Below are 16,257 nucleotides of genomic sequence, written 5' to 3' on the forward strand. Positions count from 1 at the left end.
CAAAATTCGGAGGTGCCCAGGGGCCAGGGCCATGGACAAGGTCATATTTATAGCATTATAGACCCCTGGGCAAAGCAATACACTCGGGCCCTACCTACACAACCACTCACAGGAATTGGAAAAAAAAAATATCACAAAAATTCTGTTCATATTGATTTTATTTATTTATTTAAAATCTAAAAAATGGCACACAAATTAACTGAGACTAAGGTGATCTATAATCTATCCGATGTAAAACTGACTCCTGATCAAATTAAGTTATTACAAAAAGGTCTTAATTTTGCTCCTAGTATCAACCCTAACCTATTTGATCTCTTCTCTGAACTCAATAGGTTTATTAGAACCCTTTGCAGAAAAAGGTACTTTGCTCAAAAGAAGATAAAAAATATGTCTAACGATAAATGAGAAACAGGGCCACTCCTGTGCACACATCCGTGGTAGGAGAGTGGTAATCCATCATCCCTTGGGTGCCTTGTCCACTCTTAAATGCCCAACTGCAAGTAGTCCTTTAGCATGTCCTCTGTTTCTGGAGACCATGCTCTCCTCCCCTACATATTTGAGTGAAAACTGCACAGGGGCCATAAAACTTTGGGTCTCCTTATCTGGTGGTTTCTGGCAAAGATCCAATCCCCCCTGCCCCAAACACTCAAGGGGCAACCGCCAAGTGGCAGGAAAACGTTGGTGAATTATTCATTGTCCTTAAAGTAAAGCCAGGTGGGTTATGGGTAAAAATCAGGTGGTGTCCAGATAAGCAGACACGACTTACTAAAGATGTGTACTGTTACATAACTTTAAACTGTTAGGCTCCAGGCTCTTGCTACAAATGCAGTTGGAGCAAGAGGCCTAACAGTTTAAAGTTATGTAACAGTACCAGGGCCGGATTTACCGCTAGGCAACCTAGGCACCTGCCTAGGGCCTAGCGGCTCTCGGGGGGCACAGCTGGGGGAGACAGCTGGGGGAGCTGGGGGAAAAAATAATAAAAAAAATTCGGCCCCTCCCCCGACTCGCGGCACCCCCCGTGACTCGGGGAGGGTGTGCCACGAGTCGGGGGAGGAGGGGGGTTGGGTGCCGCAAATCGGGGGAGGGGGGGTCGGGTGCCGCGAATCGGGTCCCGGCAGCCTCTTCTCCTCTCAGTGTCTCAGTGATAGAGAGAGCAGGAGAGGCTGCCGAGACCCCACAAGCGATCACGCGACTCTTTGTTTTTTTAAAATCTGTTTGGACTGACCGAGGAGGAGCAGCGCGACGGAGAAGAAAGGCAATAGAAAGGTGTCATGTGCAAGCTAATTTTTAGGCATAAATCTGCAAATATATGTTTGTGAATTACTTCCTAGAAATAGTGTGACATGGTTCTCTTAGAAGCTGTTAGATCAAGGGGTTTTGTGTATGTTAAACCACCCAGGGAGGCTGGTAGATAAGGGTAGCACCTTATGTCATTTATGGCAGGACGCAAATGGGAAAGCCTTTGAAGAAATCTCTTGCAAGACAATGAAATCTCACACATGTTTGGGAGGCCCCAGACATGCCGACTGCAGAGGCTGGGTTGTATGTAAATGACAGATTCAAGCTGAATAAGGTCACAGGAAGGGGGGGGGGGGGCTGTGGGCCCTGTAGCTGGGTTTTAAAACTGTACTGAAAATGTAACTCCTGGTTCTTCTTCTGAAGGAGGTTAATTGAAGAGGTTCCATTTTTTCCTGCTCCTCCATGCACCACAAACTTGATTTTAAGTGAGGTATTAATTCTGTGTTTTATCCTTTTTATTTTATAAGAAACAATTGCACTATATTTGTATGTCATTTTATTATCTTTTTATCTTAAGCATTGTGGATGTGTCTTCCATATTAAATTACACTTAATAAGCTCTAGTCTCTGTGTTCTTATGAATTCACGCGACAGTTTGGTCCAGACGCTACCTAATTGAAACTGTGCAGACCTTGTGGTTTAAGTGAACTCTGATTAAAGTAAATTGTGTTGGATTAATGCTAGGGAGAACCGAAGGCTTCCTAAATAAGAGTGTCAGCTCTTATCCGAAAAAACCTTGGTGGTGGTAATTAGTATCGAAAAGCTAGTGGGTGGCATAGATAGGGAAGTATTTAATCATTTTAGACAGACCAGGTGGTTGTCTTTGTGGTTGACCCTGTGTCACATAAGCGTCACGCAGACTGAGGTGAGTGCTGTTCGTGACAAATTGGTGGCAAGCTTGTGGGATATATTTTTTATTTTTTTTTAAGAACTTAAGTGAATTAGGGTTGTGTGATCCCTGAGAGAGGAAATACAGACTAATTCACCAGAGACTGAACTCAATGCTTAAAACATTATAAGACATACAGCAATTGTTTCTTTCCCTCCCCTTCTCTTTTTTTTCTTATCTTTTTTTATTTGGCATTAAACTGCGGAAATGGCTGCTGCATATAAACGTTTGACAAAGGAGGCGCTGATTTCAGATTGTGAGGATGCAGGAATTCCCACTAGTGGCAAAAGTAAGGAGCAATTGATTGAAGCTCTTGTACAGAGGGATCAGCATCAACTCACAGTTGTGTCCGAGGGAGAGCATAGCCAGGACTCAGAAGCGGACCTGACCGTGGATATTCCTCAAAACCAGGGACGGTTAATTTCGGATGATTTGAATGGTTCATGTGTGGACACTGCTATGGACGTTCATATGCAAACCGCCCTGAAATATTTGGGCCCAGCGGACATTACAACTAAAATGCAACTTATACAGCAGTTCCAGGAGAAGGAAGCTGCTGACCGTTAGGAGAGAGAGAGACACGCTGCTATGGAGGCAGCAAAGAGGCGTGCTGCTATGGAGGCAGCGGAGCGCCAAGCCGAGCGACAGGCAGAAAGAGAATCTGCCGAGCGAGAGGCAGAGAGGAGATATGAGCTGGAGCTTGCTAAGCTCAAACGCCAACCAGAAGCCAAAGAGGCTGGTATTAGCAGACCCCGTCCTGAGAATTTCCCTGTATTGGAAAAAGACGGGGATGTAGATGCTTTTTTGCGAGGATTTGAAAAGACTTGCCGACAGGCCTTTGCAGATCTTCCACCTGAGATGGACGGAAATTATGAGGCAATCAAAAGTGCCCTGTTGCAACGTTTTAACATCACCCCAGAGGCGCATAGGCAGAAATTCAGAGATTTAAAATGCAGTGCCTCTGACACATATTCAGGACTGGTGGCCCAGCTGTGTGCTTCCTTCAAACAGTGGGTTGGAGGGCTACAGATCACCACCTTTGATGCTCTGCAAGATTTGATGATCCAGGAGCAGTTTCTGACTTTGTGCCCAGCTGATGTGAAGGAATGGGTAGTGGATCGGGACCCTGCATCATCTGCGGAAGCAGCTAGACTGGCTGACAAGTACACTGTCACCCGGGCCCCTGCAGCTAAAAGGGGAACTTTTGTCCCAGGACAGTCTGCCTGGAAAGGGGAGCGGCCCGGAGGAGCACCTTCACCTGCTGTTGTTTCTTCATCTTTTGGGAGGGTGGGGGCCAAGCCTGTTCAGGGAGACACCCGCCGTTGTTTTATTTGCAACAGGACAGGGCACCTCAGTGCCGCCTGTCCAGACCGAAAGACATCTACAGCCTCCACTGTGGGACCACCTCCTCCCCGGTCTGCTCCAGCTGTCCTGTGTGTTGCGGGATCCCAAGTGAGCCGGAATGACAATCTGCAAACGGTCACTGTCGGTGACAAGGTAACTGTGGGGTTAAGAGACATGGGTGCTGATGTTACCCTGGTGCGTTCAGAGTTGGTGGGGTCATCGGATATAATTCCAGGGAAAACTATTGCTGTGCGCGGGGTGGGAGGAATACACCCTGCTGTGCCTATGGCCCGGGTCTATCTGGACTGGGGTGCTGGAAGAGGTCTAAGGGAAGTCGGGGTATCGGACAATATTCCTACCAATGTTTTGCTTGGAACTGATTTAGGCAGGATGTTATCTCGTTATGTTGCTAGTAGTGATGTTGTGGACTCTGAACTTAACCATGTTTTTTCCCAGGTATCAGGATGTGACAGGGAAAATGTTTGTTCAGTTGTATCTGAAGTCTGTAAACTAGGATGTGAGAAGGAAAATGACTGCTCAATTGTATCCGACCTAGGTCAACTGTCTGTATCCAAGGAGGTAGGGGATGTAACTATTTCCTCAGTGTCAGTGGTCACACGTAGGCAAGCAGAGAAGGATAGGTCCTCACAATTAACTCCTGAGAGAGAGGTAGAAAGTCCCTCTGACCCAGAAACTCCCCCTCTAACCCCCCTCCCTCCAGCACCTGCAGTTACAGACGCCTTACCTTTATCACTAGACACTGAGCAGCAAGTGAGAAGCCAGGCTTTTCAACAAGCACAGCACACTGACACTACACTGGAAACACTGAGGTGCCTAGCAGGCAGTCCTCCCACTGAGTCTGATAAAGAAAGAGTGTTTTGGGAACAGGGAAGGTTGTATAAGGAAAGTGTAGTCAGAGATGTACCTGAGGCGGGGGTGATGGAGAAACGGCTAGTGGTACCCCTTATGTATCGGGAAGGGTTACTCAGGGTAGCTCATGAGGTCCCGCTGGCAGGGCATTTAGGCATAAAGAAAACTAAGTCTTGCTTAAAGCAAAAGTTTTACTGGCCAGAAATGGGCAAAGATATTGCCAATTATTGTCGTTCTTGTCATGCCTGTCAGATGGTGGGGAAGCCTGGTGATGTGGGACACGCCCCTCTAGTGCCCCTGCCAATAATAGCAGAACCCTTTGAGCGGGTAGCTGTGGACATTAAAGGACCCCTTGCCATTCCCAGCAGCTCTGGAAAACAATTTATTCTCACTGTGGTGGACTATGCCACACGGTACCCCGAAGCGGTGGCCCTCTCCTCCATACAGGCTGACAAGGTGGCCGATGCCCTCATATCCATTTTCTCCAGGGTAGGATTCCCCAAGGAAATGTTAACTGATCAGGGCACACAGTTTATGTCTAATTTAATGCAAAGCCTTTGCAAAAAGATGCACGTGGAACACCTCATAGCCAGCCCCTACCACCCACAGACTAATGGCCTGTGTGAGCGTTTTAATGGTACTCTCAAACAGATGCTCAGAACCTTTGTGGAGTCCCAGGGGAGAGACTGGGAGAGGTTTCTGCCGCACCTCCTGTTTGCGTACAGGGAGGTGCCGCAGGAATCCACTGGCTTCTCCCCCTTTGAACTCCTGTATGGGTGCAGGGTGCGTGGTCCCTTAGATCTGATCAAAGAGGATTGGGAAGGGAAATTAATCACCCCCGAAACCTCCGTGGTCCACTATGTGGTGCAGTTCAGGGAGAGGATGCAATCCCTAATGGGGATGGTGCATAGTAATCTGAAGGCTGCCCAGACTAAGCAGAAGCAATGGTATGACCGCAGTGCTAGGGAGCATATCTTTGAAGTGGGTCAGAAAGTTCTGGTATTGGTTCCTATGCGGCAGAATAAGTTACAGGCTGCTTGGGAGGGCCCCTTCTTGATAGTTCAACGCATCAATGATGTCAATTATGTGGTAGCCAGGGATGAGGGACGGAAGAGGCACAAGGTATATCATGTGAACATGATCAAGGCCTACCACGAAAGGGGGGTCTCTGTATTAGCTGTATGTAGCTTACCTGAAGAGGACCAGGAGCCAGACCCCTTGTTAGACTTAGTAGCCTCTGCCAAGAGTGGGAGATCATTAGAGATCACCCAGCGTAGTGAGAGCTTGACAGAAGTACAGATAGATCAGCTGTTTGTGACATTGAAGCCCTATCAGAATCATTTCACAGGGAAGCCAGGACAAACACATCTAGTTGTTCATCATGTAAACACAGGCGATCAGCCTCCCCTCAGACAGACAGCTTATCGAGTTTCCCTGGAAGTGCAGACAGATATGAAAAGGGAGATTGAAGAAATGTTGGCGTTAGGGTAGTTAGAAAGTCCCACAGCTCCTGGGCTGCACCAGTAGTGCTGATCCCCAAAAAATGTGGTGGAACCCGGTTCTGTGTGGATTATAGAAGGTTAAATGAGGCTACTGTGTTTGATGCCTATCCCATGCCCAGGATAGATGAATTGCTAGAACGGTTAGCCCATGCTCGCTATATAACCATTATGGATCTGAGTAGGGGTTATTGGCAGATCCCTCTGACGCCTGAGGCTCAGGAGCGGTCCGCATTTATCACCCCGTTTGGTCTGTATGAGTTCCTGGTCATGCCCTTTGGGATGAAAAATGCCCCTGCCTCCTTCCAGCGACTTTTTGATAGCCTGCTAGAGGGCCAAGAGAGGTATGCGGTAGCCTACCTAGATGACATTGCTGTGTTTAGCCAGACCTGGGAAGAACATTTGATCCACTTGAGCAGTGTGCTAGCTAAAATAGCGGGGGCGGGTTTAACAATAAAACCTGAGAAATGTCAGATTGGTATGAATGAGGTGCAGTACTTGGGGCACCGAGTAGGAGGAGGTACCCTGCGTCCTGAGCCAACTAAGGTAGATGCTATTGCTGCATGGCCCACCCCTAAGACCAAGAAACAGGATATGTCCTTTTTGGGGACCGCTGGATATTACCGAAAATTCGTGCCCCAATATAGCTCCTTAGCTAAGCCCCTAACTGATCTTACAAAAAAGAGGTTGCCCCAAGTGGTGACTCGGACCCCAGACTGTGAAGAGGCATTCACCGCATTGAAGTCTGCACTTACCCAATCCCCAGTATTGCAGGCTCCTGATTTTGACCGGAGGTTTACAGTGCAAACGGATGCCTCCAACTATGGGCTGGGAGCTGTACTCAGCCAAGTGAATCAACAAGGGGAAGAGCATCCCATCCTATATCTTAGTCGTAAGCTGCTTCCCAGGGAGGTGGCCTACGCAGTTGTGGAAAAAGAGTGTTTAGCTATAGTGTGGGCCTTGCAAAAGTTGCAGTCCTACCTGTATGGACGGGACTTTACGGTAATCACAGATCACAACCCTCTCAGCTGGTTGCACAGGGTGGCTGGGGACAATGGGAAGTTGCTCCGGTGGAGTCTGACCCTCCAGCAATACACTTTCACTGTTCAGCACCGAAAAGGGAGCCACCATGGTAATGCAGATGGATTATCCCGTCAGAACGAAAGCCTTGTGTCAGGTGAGCAGGGAAAATCGTCTTGTAGGTAACTATTTCCCTGCCACCCTCTAGAACGGGGAGGTGTCATGTGCAAGCTAATTTTTAGGCATAAATCTGCAAATATATGTTTGTGAATTACTTCCTAGAAATAGTGTGGCATGGTTCTCTTAGAAGCTGTTAGATCAAGGGGTTTTGTGTATGTTAAACCACCCAGGGGGGCTGGTAGATAAGGGTAGCACCTTATGTCATTTATGGCAGGACGCAAATGTAAGAAAACAACGGAGGGACAGAGGTGGTGATGGTGAAGGGGCACAGAGGTGGTGATGGGCACAGAGGTGGTGATGGGCACAGAGGTGGTGATGGTGAAGGGCACAGAAGTGGTGATGGTGATTGGCACAGAAGTGGTGATGGTGAAGGGCACAGAGGTGGTGATACTGAAGGGGCACAGAATTGGTGATGGTAAAGGGGCACAGAGGTGGTAATGGGCACAGAGGTGGTGATGGTGAAGGGCACAGAAGTGGTGATGGTGAAGAGGCTCAGAGGTGGTGATGGTGAAGGGCACAGAGGTGGTGATGGTGATGGGCACAGAGGTGGTGATGGGCACAGAGGTGGTGATGGTGAAGAGGCACAGAGGTGGTGATGGTGATTGGCACAGAGGTGGTGATTGTGATTGGCACAGAAGTGGTGATGGTGTTTGGCACAGAAGTGGTGATGGTGAAGGGCACAGAGGTGGTGATGGCGAAGGGGCACAGAATTGGTGATAGTGATTGGCACAGAGGTGGTGATGGTGAAGGGCACAGAGGTGGTGATGGTGAAGGGGCACAGAATTGGTGATGGTGATTGGCACAGAGGTGGTAATGGGCACAGAGGTGGTGATGGGCACAGAGGTGGTGATGGTGAAGGGCACAGAGGTGATGATGGTGAAGAGGCACAGAGGTGGTGATGGGCACAGAGGTGGTGATGGGCACAGAGGTGGTGATGGTGATTGGCACAGAGGTGGTGAAAGGGCACATGTGATATTGTGAAGGGGCAAAAGTGACAATGAAGGGGCACAGTGTGATGATAGAGGGACAAAAGTGACAAGAGCACATACTTGGATTCATGCATATTATTTTTGCAAACAACTTAAGTATTTCTACCCTGACTTCAATATTTATTAAGTTGTTTTGACCCAACTACTTAAAAAAACGGGACTGCTTGGTAATTATTTAGGGGTGCCTTTTTCTGCAGCAGGGTGGCCTTGCTCTTTTCACATGTTAGGTACGCCCCCAAAGATGCAAGCCACGCCCTCACATGCTTTCATATCTACTTAACTATAGGGGTATATGGTAGGCATGCGGCGGCACATGCTTTCACTTCTACGTAACTATAGGGGTATATGGTAGGCTGCAAAAATATAGTGCTATGGATTGTTTCAGGGAGGGCGCCCAAAAACAGTATCCTGCCTAGGGCCCTATGAGGTCTAAATCCGGCTCTGAACAGTACACATCTTTAGTAAGTACCCATTGTACTTGATGAGAATGATAGGATGAAAGCAATAGTACTACAATCAATAATCATGTTTTTTGCCCTATTTTGATATTAATAACAGTAATGATATTTCGATAACATCTCAAAGATCGAAATTTAGACGAAAATCAAAATTCTTTCCTTATAATCAGAAGAGCCCGGCTATACAATGTTTTTTTTAAAAAAATCATTTAACGATTTCAAAAAATGATGTGATTTATACCCTAAAAGAGTTCTAGGGATGAGGAATTTATCAAAAGGTGAGAGAATAGCCTTAAAACAATTGAAGAAAGAAATGTCACTGTTAAAGGACCTGTGGTAGCGCCTTACATGCGCACGCTATCCTCTTATTCTGTTCTTAGATACACTCGCTATAAAACTCGCACTTTTATGCACTTTTCCTTACTCAGTGTTTTGACCACACTAAATAACACAAGTATTACAGAACTATTTATCCAATATTCACTGTATCTCAGCAGTACTTCACAGTATATATTCGTTATAAATAATCAAAACTCACAACATATTTAAATCAAAGTATTTTACTGTTAACACAGAAAAGCTTGTATTCATAATTCACACATATATGATAACATTGTTCAACATATATCATAACATTAACCCTAGGTTCACCACCGTTATTCCTTACACTATCCTAGCTTTACATATGTATCCTTAATAAGAATCAGTATTTATAATATTGATTTAACTATCACAGATATCAGACAATAGCTACTCAATTATATGTATATAAATAGTTAAATCCACATTACAAATACACATATAGCTCTATGAATATATATATTAATGATACTTATCAAGTCCTTGTATCCTCGGTCTGATTCTTATCTGCAGTGTAGGGAACGTTTCTGTAGCATGGGATCCTTTCTTGTAACTTAGTGTAATATATATATATTGTAGTGTGTTGTAATCCTATAGATCTTTTCTGCAGTGTAGTGTATCCCTATTTGTATAATGTTCCTAGTGTAATGTTCCTAGTGTAATGTTCCTAATGTAATGTTCCTAATGTAATGTAGAGCTCTTTGTCAAGGGGCAGCAGGCATCCAGAGAGAGAGAGTCCCGGGTCTGGACTTTTATAGTCCAAACTTGGAAACTCCCAGCCTCCCAAGTAACAGCATGTGTGTGGGGATTCACCACACACACATGGAGATTATTGGGTCCAGGGGTGATGATGTCATCACCCCTGTCGGTTCTCCCCACTATGTATGTGTCCAGCAGTAAAAAGCAAGTGACCCTCCCAGTGTCCCAACACCCTCCTTTGTCTCAGGCTTCAAAGCTGTTATCTGAAACTGACCAGAGTTGTGTGGGGGATTTTACAAACACATGCAAAATAGATAATCTTGCCATGTGGCTGGGAGGATGGGAGATACTTTTGAACAATGCATGAAATGGCTTGAGAATAATATCATAGGAGAAGGTTCTTCAACAGTTCCACTGTTGTCGGAAAATCGACACTACAAGTTAGAAGTTACCTGTCCCAAGATTTGGTGGTGAACTAAAAAAAAATAAAAAGAGAGGGAGAGAGAGACCCCGATAATTTTAAACTCTCTCTTCCTCTCCCTACCAACTATGGAGGAGATAAAAAAAACCTCTTATGTTATTGGCGCACAACAGGAAAAAACCTCCTAGAGGGGGAACCATAGTGGGAAAAAAACCACCCTTTCCCCGAGGGTGTGAAGAGCAGGACAGAAGAAAGGAGAAGAGGAAAAGAGAAAAAGGCACAAAGTAATAAGAAAAAAAACAAAGACATTCATGTAAAACAGATCCCATGCCCGCAAAGTCCATGATGCCTGCAAAGTCCACGATGCCCGCAAAGTCCATGATGCCCGCAAAGTCCATGATGCCCGCAAAGTCCATACCCCCCCTTTCCTTAATAGCTCATCATTTGTTGTCCTTTAGTCTTCATGTGTTACTAATACCAATATAATGAGAACTATTATGGGATGAATGAGAAAATGATACTTTGGCATCATGTTCCAGCTTGATTGTATCTTGATTCCCAGAAAGTTTCTGCAGTGTGTCTTCTTCCTTCCCGAAGTCGAGCAGCCATTTCTTGAGTTCTGAACCAAAACCAAGCAGGATTTTCTGAAGCCACACAGTAGTATCTGGATGGGTACCTAGTCGCTTCTCTTGGGTTGCTGGTGTTCTTCCCATCTCCTCCGCTACATCCACACCTACAGTGGGAGAAAGAGTAAAATATGCTCCTCTGAGGAGTTTCCCTCTTGGATCGCTGTTAGTTGCATATACAGTACAAGATGTAATCAGCGTAGGGCTCTAGGATTTTCCTTTCCTTACATTTTGGTTCTCAATGATCAGTTAAAACTTTTTTTTTTTTTTTTTATTTGGAAGGGGTATGATTTCTCAATCTACCCATCTCAATGAGCACAGAAGCACTCTATTGAGTTAAGGAGGCTTGCGTGGTTTTCACTTGATCAACGTGGACCCAGAGAACTTTACGTCTTTTCCGAGAGTCTTTCTTTGTAGTCATTGGCCTTTGTACTTTTAGCATTGTGTCACCCAGGATTTCAAGGACCTGATATGGTCCCTCCCAGTTTGCATCCCAGGGACCTGCCTTTCGGAATGTCTTGATCATTACCAGACTATCTACTGGAGGCATGGGAGTCTCCCCCTGTAGATAGGGTTTGTTCAGCCGGATGGCTGTGTATGGCAGCAGTTCTTTCAGGTTATTTTGCAATCGCCTCTTTGATGGGGTTTGACAACTGTGGTTCATTGGGGAAGCAAAGTGGCATTTTGCGACCAGTCATGAGCTCAAATGGTGTGATCCCTGTTGTCGTTGCCTCAGTTGCCCGAATACCCATCAGTATTGCGGGCAGAGCTGTCACCCAAGAGGAGCCCTTCTCTAACAGTGTCTTGGTCAAATGAGATTTGATTGTTCGATTCATTCGTTCTACTATTCCTGCTGATTGGGGATGATACGGTACATGAAATCGCTGTTTTATATCCAGTAGTTCACAAAGCGCTTTCATGACCTTGCCAGTAAAGTGTGTTTCCCGATCAGATTAAATGATCCTGGAACTCCCCAACGTGACAGAATCTGTTCCCATAAGACACATGCTGTGGTAGTAGCAGAGTCATTTACAGTTGGAATGGCCTCAACCCATTTTGAAAATACATCCACCACTACCAAGGCATACCGACAATTGCGACTGCCAGCTAGTAGTGGTCCTATAAAATCTATCTGTAGGGCAGCCTAGGGTCCTTCTGCAGGGGGCACACGCTGTAAAACCGGCTTGAGAGCTAGAGCTCTGGGGTTCACTTGTGCACACACAAGACACTGTTGTGTGACAATTTCCACTGTCTTTGACATCCCTGACCAGTATAATTTGTCCTTTAAGAGGGACATGAGCTTATCTTGGCCAGGGTGTCCGAGGAGCTGATGGTTGAGTCTTGTCAGCTCTACCTGAAGATGTGCAGGAACAACTGGCAGGGGTTCTGAACCCTCATTGTTCGTATGACACAGGATGCCCTCTTTGATTGACCAGGGATCTTGTGGCATGGTAATGTGGGGTTTAAGAAGAGGATCCTTTGCTTGTTCCTCTTTAAATGACACTGGGCTTTCATCCAGAATCTTGTTTCGTATCGTCACTTTATAGGATGATACTTCCTTGTAATCTGGGTCTCTGAAAAACCCAGATAAAGAAGCCAGTTTGGCTGCTTCGTCTGCAGAGTTATTACCCAGGACAAGGGGATCATTCCCTTTCTGGTGAGCAGGAACTTTAATGATCGCAGCCTCTTAGGATGCATCATTCCCCATTCCCATAACTCTTTGAGCACTGAAATGTGCGCAAGGGGTTTATTCTGGCTGTCCACAAATCCGCGCCTGTGCCAGGTATCCAAGTGTAATGTCAGGGACCGAACTACATATGAGCTGTCACTATATATAGTACGTGATCCTTATGGTTGGAGTAGTAAGGCTTCCTTTACTGCCTCCAATTTTGCCCTTTGTGCTGACAGGTGACCAGGTAATTTAACAAGACTCTGAAGCCCTGTAGTATTATCCAAGACTGCATAACCTGTCACCTATTTCCCAATCTGTGTGAGACCGAGACCCATTAACAAAAATGACTCTGTCACCCGGATCTGTTGTTTGTCTAAACAATGTCATTGTTTCATCATATGACATTTGTCCACAGTCATGTACCATCCCTGCTGTGTTTAGCAGTTGGGACAATACATATTTGGCCTTGTGACTTACTTGGAGATTGTGTCCACTCAAATCCATCATCCATCTCCCAAACCTCTGTTGAGAGACTCCAGGCAACATGTCCCGGAGTAGAAGGGTTAATGGAGAGTGTAGAGTCTGTATACTAAGGGGTCTGAAGCCCACAATATGTTCTGTCACTTTGACAGCATAATGTATTGCAGCCAGTTGTTTTGCACATTCATCAAAACCTCTTTCCACAGGTGAAAGAAGTCTTGAGAAATAGCCTAGTGGTCTAGTCTCAGATCCTACTTCTTGTAGTAAGACTGTTGATATGGACTCTGGGCCAGCGTGAGCCTGAATTGCCAGCTCACCCTCTGGGTGTGGAGTGGCCAAAACTGGGGCAGAAGAGAGATCTCTTTTCAGAGTAGAAAATGCCTCTTCCTGTGCTTCTGCCCATCCTCTCAATGAAGGTTCCTCACCTCTGAGCAATTCATACAGAGGTTTCGCTTTTGTAGCAAAATCCTCTATGAACTCCCTCATGAAGTTTGTAACCCCAAGAAATTTTCGCAAATCTTGAAGGGTATTTGGTCTAGGTAATTTGACCATTGCCTCAACTCGGGCGGCCATTATACCTTTTGTCCCATGAGCGATCTTGACTCCCAGAAATATGACCTCTGACCTAGCCAGGTTTGTTTTGTGAGGACTCAGTTTGAGCCGTGCACGTACAAGGAGGGCTAGCAATTCCTTTAGGAGAGTCAAATGTTCCTCCATAGTCTCTGTATGGAGTAGTAGATCATCCACATATTGCAGCAGGCATTCTGGGTGTGAAAATACACTCAGTACTTCTGCTAATGCCTGATGGAAGTATGTGGGACTACTGTGAAATCCTTGGGGTAATACGCAAAACATGTATTGCGTATCTTGCACGGTGAATGCAAATTTGTAACGGCAGCTTTCTGTCAAAGGTATCGAAAAGAAACCATTGGCTACATCAATGGTAGAGAATACCTTACTTTTGCCATTTATTCTTGCCAATATGTCTGGTGTCTCTGCTACCACCTGTGCTGACATGGGGGTATATTTATTCAAAACCCTGAGATCAATTGTGAGTCTCCAGGTGTTAGTCTCCTTCTTCTTGACAGGCCATAAGGGATTATTGCACTTGGAATTTCCCTTTATGACCACTCCCTTTGCTTCTAAGTCAGTCACAGCTTCAATCACTGGCTCCATAGCTTCAGGGGGGAAACGATATTGGCGTTGAGGTGATGGATCTGGTCCTTGTATGTCCACCTGAACATCAATCATCTTTTCCACAATCATTCTTCCCTTGAGCCCACAGCTCTGGGAATTTGTATACAATAGGTTCAAGGTCTGTGTTATGCGAGACCTCTGGCCATTTGTTAACCATGTTAACTGTTCTAGCAATTTCATGTATGGGTGGTCCTAAATGATGTTTCTTTATCACACAGACCTTTGAGTTTCGTGGTCCCTTCCATAGTAAACAGTTTGCTATATCTAAGATCCAGCCATTCTGTGTCATTAAATCAGTTCCGATAATGTTATCAGAACCTGAATAATACCACATAGGAATTTTTAAGGTGAAATCATTGTTGATTTCCACAGTGACTTCCTCAATTCTTTGGGCTTTTACCCCCCCCTGTTGGTGATCAAATCCAGTCACCACACACTGAGGGCTGTCTGGTAGTAAGTCATGTTCTACATTAGTGATTGAAATTTCTGCCCCAGTATCAAGCAGAATTTTCAGTAATTAATTTTTTATTTTGGCCATTATGTGGGGTCTCCCTGAGGAATCCAATCTGATATTGCATATTGGTGCCAGATCCTTAGGGGTCCCTAACCTTCAATCTAGTTGCACCAGATTCCCAGTAGTGATATCTGCTGTGCGAACTGCTACTTGTGCTTTCTGTACGTCACAATTGTTTACCTGTTCTAAAGAGTTCTGTGTCTGTGGAGTCACTGATTTATGTAACTGTACATGAGACTGTCCTGTTTGGCCAGTATGTGTACTTACAAGCGACACACATTTTTGCATCTGATTCAGGTGCTGCAGTTTTGACTGGGTATGTGTTTGCTTATCTAACTCTCTAACGTGAGGCTTGTTTTTAAAGCTATTGTTATTGCCCAGGTGTTCAGAGTCCCTTATATACTCTTTGCGAACACCTTGTGGACAGTTACGTCTTACATGGCCAAAGTTTAGGCATGCATAACTGTTACAACTCACCTGTCCTCGCTCCAGCGCCGCAATCCTCTCTTCCTTCTGGGTCGCGGCGGCGCTGTCACATGACAGTCAGAGCAACTTCCTATGTACCCTGACTAGGTGCTTCTCGTGTAAGGCCATGGTCGGGAATTGAACTCATGACCCCAGTGCTGTGAGGCAGACGTGCTAACCACTAGGCCACTAGGCAGCACAGTGGCCTAGTGGTTAGCACGTCTGCATCACAGCACTGGGGTCATGAGTTCAATTCCAGACCATGGCCTTATCTGTATGGAGTTTGTATGTTCTCCCTGTGTTTGCGTGGGTTTCCTCCGGGTGCTCCGGTTTCCTCCCACACTCCAAAAACATACTGGTAGGTTAATTGGCTGCAATCAAGAATTGACCCTAGTCTCTCCCTCTCTGTCTGTGTGTGTCTATAGTAGGGAATTTAGACTGTAAGCTCCAATGGGGCAGGGACTGATGTGAATGAGTTCTCTGTACAGCGCTGCGGAATTAGTGGCGCTATATAAATAAATGATGATGATGATGATGATGTCTCCCATGTACCAGTTCCTTGCAGGCTTTTCAGACATTAACTCCTCGTGTACCAGACCCAGGCTTGCTGACTATGTATTATCTCCACTCCAAGTGTACCAGACCCAGGCTTGCTGACTATGTATTATCTCCACTCCAAGTGTACCAGACCCTGGCTTGCTGACTACGTATTATCTCCACTCCAAGTGTACCAGACCCAGGCTTGCTGACAACGTATTCCTCTCCATTCCAAGTGTACCAGACCTCGGCCATCCTGACCCTACCTTCCAGTTCCAGTGTTATCGTGGGCTACCTCCTAATCCTTACCTCTAGAGGCAGACCAGTGGACCGCGACCTGCGATCCTCCGCAGCAAAGCCCATCCCGCCTTGCGGCGGTTCTTGGTGGACACCAGGGGGTTCGTTAGACTCCGCACCACCGGCCGGCCAGCGCTAATCTAGAGTAAGGCAAGTACTCCATATTTCATTACTTACATTGCTACATAATTGTTACAATAACATTGCACATTCACCCATTTCTCCTGTGGAGGAGCTGTAGGTGTAATATGTGTCTGTCTGCGCACATTGCCATATGTTGTGTAACGGTTATCTTGTGATCTGCCATTTTACCACAACATATTCCCTCATCTTCAGTGACTTCCTATTTTTCATCAAATCTTGTCTATACTCTTCTATAACCATTGCTGCATCTGCAAGCGTTGGTTCTTTAGCTGCACTTAAGCGAATTGCGGTGTCAAC

This window comes from Mixophyes fleayi, chromosome 2, assembly GCF_038048845.1.
Source record: "Mixophyes fleayi isolate aMixFle1 chromosome 2, aMixFle1.hap1, whole genome shotgun sequence".
NCBI lineage: Eukaryota > Metazoa > Chordata > Amphibia > Anura > Limnodynastidae > Mixophyes > Mixophyes fleayi.